Source organism: Musa acuminata, unplaced genomic scaffold (assembly GCF_036884655.1).
Source record: "Musa acuminata AAA Group cultivar baxijiao unplaced genomic scaffold, Cavendish_Baxijiao_AAA HiC_scaffold_487, whole genome shotgun sequence".
In the NCBI taxonomy this organism is placed as follows: Eukaryota; Viridiplantae; Streptophyta; class Magnoliopsida; order Zingiberales; family Musaceae; genus Musa; species Musa acuminata.
The window spans coordinates 130001-136698 of record NW_027020732.1 but is presented as its reverse complement, the minus strand read 5'-3'; positions in this window follow the sequence as shown (position 1 = coordinate 136698).

Genomic DNA, 6698 nt, shown 5'->3' with positions numbered 1-6698 from the left:
TTAGACCGTCGTGAGACAGGTTAGTTTTACCCTACTGATGATCGTGCCGCGATAGTAATTCAACCTAGTACGAGAGGAACCGTTGATTCACACAATTGGTCATCGCGCTTGGTTGAAAAGCCAGTGGCGCGAAGCTACCGTGTGTCGGATTATGACTGAACGCCTCTAAGTCAGAATCCTAGCTAGCAACCGGCGCTCTCGCCCGTCGTTCGCCTCCCGACCCACAGTAGGGGCCTTCGGCCCCCATGGGCTCGTGTCGCCGGTGTAGCCCCCGCGGTGGTATAGCCACGGGTGGCCATCGGGAAGTGAAATTCCGCACGGACGACGGGCCGAATCCTTTGCAGACGACTTAAATACGCGATGGGGCATTGTAAGTGGTAGAGTGGCCTTGCTGCCACGATCCACTGAGATCCAGCCCTGCGTCGCACGGATTCGTCCCCCCCTCCCCCCCAAATTCACTGCCCTCCACGCTGACGAGGTTGAAAGCGACAGTCGAACGCTCGAAATATCCGACGGGATGCATTCAACTTCGGAGTGCCTTTGATTCGATGAGATGTCCAAGTGCAGCAGCGCTCAGCAATGCACGAGCCGCTGCACGTGGCGACCGAGTGCCTGCCTTTGATTCGATGTGGCGCAAGCAATCACGGAGCTGTCACTGCACAGGTCGATGCATTGTTACCACTTCGTTGCTGCTGTGCAGGCGCAAGCACCAACCAACGTGCTGCGGTGCCAGTGGCACGTCTGCAGCACGGGCAGCATCCCCACCGTCATATCATACCGTTGTTGCCTGAACTCACCGTCATATCAGGGGAGCAGCAGCTGCAAGCAACCAATACACCTTGGCCTCGATGCCCTCGCTTGCTTCTTCACCAGCCTCGCAGCTCACCTCACCTCACCTCACCTCACCTCACCTGTATACAGTTGGGTTTGGGTTCAGACAATACAATGACCCCAACCAAGGCTGCTCTTGACCCGTCTGCATACTTCGTTCGACGACAGACCGTCGTGTTTTGGCCTGTTTCGCCCTTTTCGCGTGCTTGATGGGGCCTTCAGATAACAACACAGGGCGAGATGGGGCATTCAGATAACAACACAGGGCAGGTGCTGCCCTGCCCCCACACTTCGCTCGCTGGCTCTCCGCCGCTCGACCAAAGATGGCCAAGTTTTGCCCCGTTTTTGCCCCTTTTGCCCCGTTTTTGCCTCCTTTTGGGCTGTTCTTTGCTAGATTGGGCTTTCGTATAGCATGGACGGTGCTGCTTCTCGCTTCGCTCGCTGTTCGCCGCTCGCCGCTCGCTCGCGCAGCCAAAAATGGCCAGTTTTGGCCCGTTTTTGGGCTGTTTTGGCCTGTTTTTGGTCTGTTCTGGCGTGGCGCGGTGACCGTCGTGAGCGGAGCAAAACGTCAGCCATCTCAGCACCTTGGAACCCCCCGGGTGGCACAGGGCTGGATGGGGCTTTCGTATAGCAGGGACGGTGCTGCCTCACGCTTCGCTCGCTGTTCGCCGCTCGCCGCTCGCTCGCGCAACCTAAAATGGCCAGTTTTGGCCCGTTTTTGGGCTGTTTTGGCCTGTTTTTGGTCCGTTCTTGCGTGGCACGGCGACCGTCGTGAGCGGAGCAAAACGTCAGCCATCTCAGCACCCTGGAACCCCCCGGGTGGCACAGGGCTGGATGGGGCTTTCGTATAGCAGGGACGGTGCTGCCTCTCGCTTCGCTCGCTGTTCGCCGCTCACCGCTCGCTCGCTCAGCCAAAAATGGCCAGTTTTGGCCCGTTTTTGGGCTGTTTTGGCCTGTTTTTGGTCCGTTCTTGCATGGCGCGGTGACCGTCGTGAGCGGAGCAAAACGTCAGCCATCTCAGCACCCTGGAACCCCCCGGGTGGCACAGGGCTGGATGGGGCTTTCGTATAGCAGGGACGGTGCTGCCTCACGCTTCGCTCGCTGTTCGCCGCTCGCCGCTCGCTCGCGCAGCCAAAAATGACCAGTTTTGGCCCGTTTTTGGGCTGTTTTGGCCTGTTTATGGTCCGTTCTTGCGTGGTGCGGTGACCGTCGTGAGCGGAGCAAAACGTCAGCCATCTCAGCACCCTGGAACCCCCCGGGTGGCACAGGGCTGGATGGGGCTTTCGTATATAGCAGGGACGGTGCTGCCTCTCGCTTCGCTCGCTGTCCGCCGCTCGCCGCTCGCTCGCGCAGCCAAAAATGGCCAGTTTTGGCCCGTTTTTGGGCCGTTTTGGCCAGTTTTTGGCCTGTTCTTGCATTGCGCGGTGACCGTCGAGAGCGGAGCAAAACGTCAGCCATCTCAGCACCCTGGAACCCCCCGGGTGGCACAGGGCTGGATGGGGCTTTCGTATAGCAGGGACGGTGCTGCCTCTCGCTTCGCTCGCTGTCCGCCGCTCGCCGCTCGCTCGTGCAGCCAAAAATGGCCAGTTTTGGCCCGTTTTTGGGCCGTTTTGGCCAGTTTTTGGCCTGTTCTTGCATTGCGCGGTGACCGTCGAGAGCGGAGCAAAACGTCAGCCATCTCAGCACCCTGGAACCCCCCGGGTGGCACAGGGCTGGATGGGGCTTTCGTATAGCAGGGACGGTGCTGCCTCTCGCTTCGCTCGCTGTCCGCCGCTCGCCGCTCGCTCGTGCAGCCAAAAATGGCCAGTTTTGGCCCGTTTTTGGGCCGTTTTGGCCAGTTTTTGGCCTGTTCTTGCATTGCGCGGTGACCGTCGAGAGCGGAGCAAAACGTCAGCCATCTCAGCACCCTGGAACCCCCCGGGTGGCACAGGGCTGGATGGGGCTTTCGTATAGCAGGGACGGTGCTGCCTCTCGCTTCGCTCGCTGTCCGCCGCTCGCCGCTCGCTCGTGCAGCCAAAAATGGCCAGTTTTGGCCCGTTTTTGGGCCGTTTTGGCCAGTTTTTGGCCTGTTCTTGCATTGCGCGGTGACCGTCGAGAGCGGAGCAAAACGTCAGCCATCTCAGCACCCTGGAACCCCCCGGGTGGCACAGGGCTGGATGGGGCTTTCGTATAGCAGGGACGGTGCTGCCTCTCGCTTCGCTCGCTGTCCGCCGCTCGCCGCTCGCTCGTGCAGCCAAAAATGGCCAGTTTTGGCCCGTTTTTGGGCCGTTTTGGCCAGTTTTTGGCCTGTTCTTGCATTGCGCGGTGACCGTCGAGAGCGGAGCAAAACGTCAGCCATCTCAGCACCCTGGAACCCCCCGGGTGGCACAGGGCTGGATGGGGCTTTCGTATAGCAGGGACGGTGCTGCCTCTCGCTTCGCTCGCTGTCCGCCGCTCGCCGCTCGCTCGTGCAGCCAAAAATGGCCAGTTTTGGCCCGTTTTTGGGCCGTTTTGGCCAGTTTTTGGCCTGTTCTTGCATTGCGCGGTGACCGTCGAGAGCGGAGCAAAACGTCAGCCATCTCAGCACCCTGGAACCCCCCGGGTGGCACAGGGCTGGATGGGGCTTTCGTATAGCAGGGACGGTGCTGCCTCTCGCTTCGCTCGCTGTCCGCCGCTCGCCGCTCGCTCGTGCAGCCAAAAATGGCCAGTTTTGGCCCGTTTTTGGGCCGTTTTGGCCAGTTTTTGGCCTGTTCTTGCATTGCGCGGTGACCGTCGAGAGCGGAGCAAAACGTCAGCCATCTCAGCACCCTGGAACCCCCCGGGTGGCACAGGGCTGGATGGGGCTTTCGTATAGCAGGGACGGTGCTGCCTCTCGCTTCGCTCGCTGTCCGCCGCTCGCCGCTCGCTCGTGCAGCCAAAAATGGCCAGTTTTGGCCCGTTTTTGGGCCGTTTTGGCCAGTTTTTGGCCTGTTCTTGCATTGCGCGGTGACCGTCGAGAGCGGAGCAAAACGTCAGCCATCTCAGCACCCTGGAACCCCCCGGGTGGCACAGGGCTGGATGGGGCTTTCGTATAGCAGGGACGGTGCTGCCTCTCGCTTCGCTCGCTGTCCGCCGCTCGCCGCTCGCTCGTGCAGCCAAAAATGGCCAGTTTTGGCCCGTTTTTGGGCCGTTTTGGCCAGTTTTTGGCCTGTTCTTGCATTGCGCGGTGACCGTCGAGAGCGGAGCAAAACGTCAGCCATCTCAGCACCCTGGAACCCCCCGGGTGGCACAGGGCTGGATGGGGCTTTCGTATAGCAGGGACGGTGCTGCCTCTCGCTTCGCTCGCTGTCCGCCGCTCGCCGCTCGCTCGCGCAGCCAAAAATGGCCAGTTTTGGCCCGTTTTTGGGCCGTTTTGGCCAGTTTTTGGCCTGTTCTTGCATTGCGCGGTGACCGTCGAGAGCGGAGCAAAACGTCAGCCATCTCAGCACCCTGGAACCCCCCGGGTGGCACAGGGCTGGATGGGGCTTTCGTATAGCAGGGACGGTGCTGCCTCTCGCTTCGCTCGCTGTCCGCCGCTCGCCGCTCGCTCGTGCAGCCAAAAATGGCCAGTTTTGGCCCGTTTTTGGGCCGTTTTGGCCAGTTTTTGGCCTGTTCTTGCATTGCGCGGTGACCGTCGAGAGCGGAGCAAAACGTCAGCCATCTCAGCACCCTGGAACCCCCCGGGTGGCACAGGGCTGGATGGGGCTTTCGTATAGCAGGGACGGTGCTGCCTCTCGCTTCGCTCGCTGTCCGCCGCTCGCCGCTCGCTCGTGCAGCCAAAAATGGCCAGTTTTGGCCCGTTTTTGGGCCGTTTTGGCCAGTTTTTGGCCTGTTCTTGCATTGCGCGGTGACCGTCGAGAGCGGAGCAAAACGTCAGCCATCTCAGCACCCTGGAACCCCCCGGGTGGCACAGGGCTGGATGGGGCTTTCGTATAGCAGGGACGGTGCTGCCTCTCGCTTCGCTCGCTGTCCGCCGCTCGCCGCTCGCTCGTGCAGCCAAAAATGGCCAGTTTTGGCCCGTTTTTGGGCCGTTTTGGCCAGTTTTTGGCCTGTTCTTGCATTGCGCGGTGACCGTCGAGAGCGGAGCAAAACGTCAGCCATCTCAGCACCCTGGAACCCCCCGGGTGGCACAGGGCTGGATGGGGCTTTCGTATAGCAGGGACGGTGCTGCCTCTCGCTTCGCTCGCTGTCCGCCGCTCGCCGCTCGCTCGCGCAGCCAAAAATGGCCAGTTTTGGCCCGTTTTTGGGCCGTTTTGGCCAGTTTTTGGCCTGTTCTTGCATTGCGCGGTGACCGTCGAGAGCGGAGCAAAACGTCAGCCATCTCAGCACCCTGGAACCCCCCGGGTGGCACAGGGCTGGATGGGGCTTTCGTATAGCAGGGACGGTGCTGCCTCTCGCTTCGCTCGCTGTCCGCCGCTCGCCGCTCGCTCGTGCAGCCAAAAATGGCCAGTTTTGGCCCGTTTTTGGGCCGTTTTGGCCAGTTTTTGGCCTGTTCTTGCATTGCGCGGTGACCGTCGAGAGCGGAGCAAAACGTCAGCCATCTCAGCACCCTGGAACCCCCCGGGTGGCACAGGGCTGGATGGGGCTTTCGTATAGCAGGGACGGTGCTGCCTCTCGCTTCGCTCGCTGTCCGCCGCTCGCCGCTCGCTCGTGCAGCCAAAAATGGCCAGTTTTGGCCCGTTTTTGGGCCGTTTTGGCCAGTTTTTGGCCTGTTCTTGCATTGCGCGGTGACCGTCGAGAGCGGAGCAAAACGTCAGCCATCTCAGCACCCTGGAACCCCCCGGGTGGCACAGGGCTGGATGGGGCTTTCGTATAGCAGGGACGGTGCTGCCTCTCGCTTCGCTCGCTGTCCGCCGCTCGCCGCTCGCTCGTGCAGCCAAAAATGGCCAGTTTTGGCCCGTTTTTGGGCCGTTTTGGCCAGTTTTTGGCCTGTTCTTGCATTGCGCGGTGACCGTCGAGAGCGGAGCAAAACGTCAGCCATCTCAGCACCCTGGAACCCCCCGGGTGGCACAGGGCTGGATGGGGCTTTCGTATAGCAGGGACGGTGCTGCCTCTCGCTTCGCTCGCTGTCCGCCGCTCGCCGCTCGCTCGCGCAGCCAAAAATGGCCAGTTTTGGCCCGTTTTTGGGCCGTTTTGGCCAGTTTTTGGCCTGTTCTTGCATTGCGCGGTGACCGTCGAGAGCGGAGCAAAACGTCAGCCATCTCAGCACCCTGGAACCCCCCGGGTGGCACAGGGCTGGATGGGGCTTTCGTATAGCAGGGACGGTGCTGCCTCTCGCTTCGCTCGCTGTCCGCCGCTCGCCGCTCGCGCAGCCAAAAATGGCCAGTTTTGGCCCGTTTTTGGGCCGTTTTGGCCAGTTTTTGGCCTGTTCTTGCATTGCGCGGTGACCGTCGAGAGCGGAGCAAAACGTCAGCCATCTCAGCACCCTGGAACCCCCCGGGTGGCACAGGGCTGGATGGGGCTTTCGTATAGCAGGGACGGTGCTGCCTCTCGCTTCGCTCGCTGTTCGCCGCTCGCCGCTCGCTCGCGCAGCCAAAAATGGCCAGTTTTGGCCCGTTTTTGGGCTGTTTTGGCCAGTTTTTGGCCTGTTCTTGCGTGGTGCGGTGACCGTCGTGAGCGGAGCAAAACGTCAGCCATCTCAGCACCCTGGAACCCCCCGGGTGGCACAGGGCTGGATGGGGCTTTCGTATAGCAGGGACGGTGCTGCCTCTCGCTTCGCTCGCTGTTCGCCGCTCGCCGCTCGCTCGCGCAGCCAAAAATGGCCAGTTTTGGCCCGTTTTTGGGCTGTTTTGGCCTGTTTTTGGGCTGTTCTTGTGTGGCGCGGTGACCGTCGTGAGCGGAGCAAAATGTCAGCCATCTCAGCACCCTGG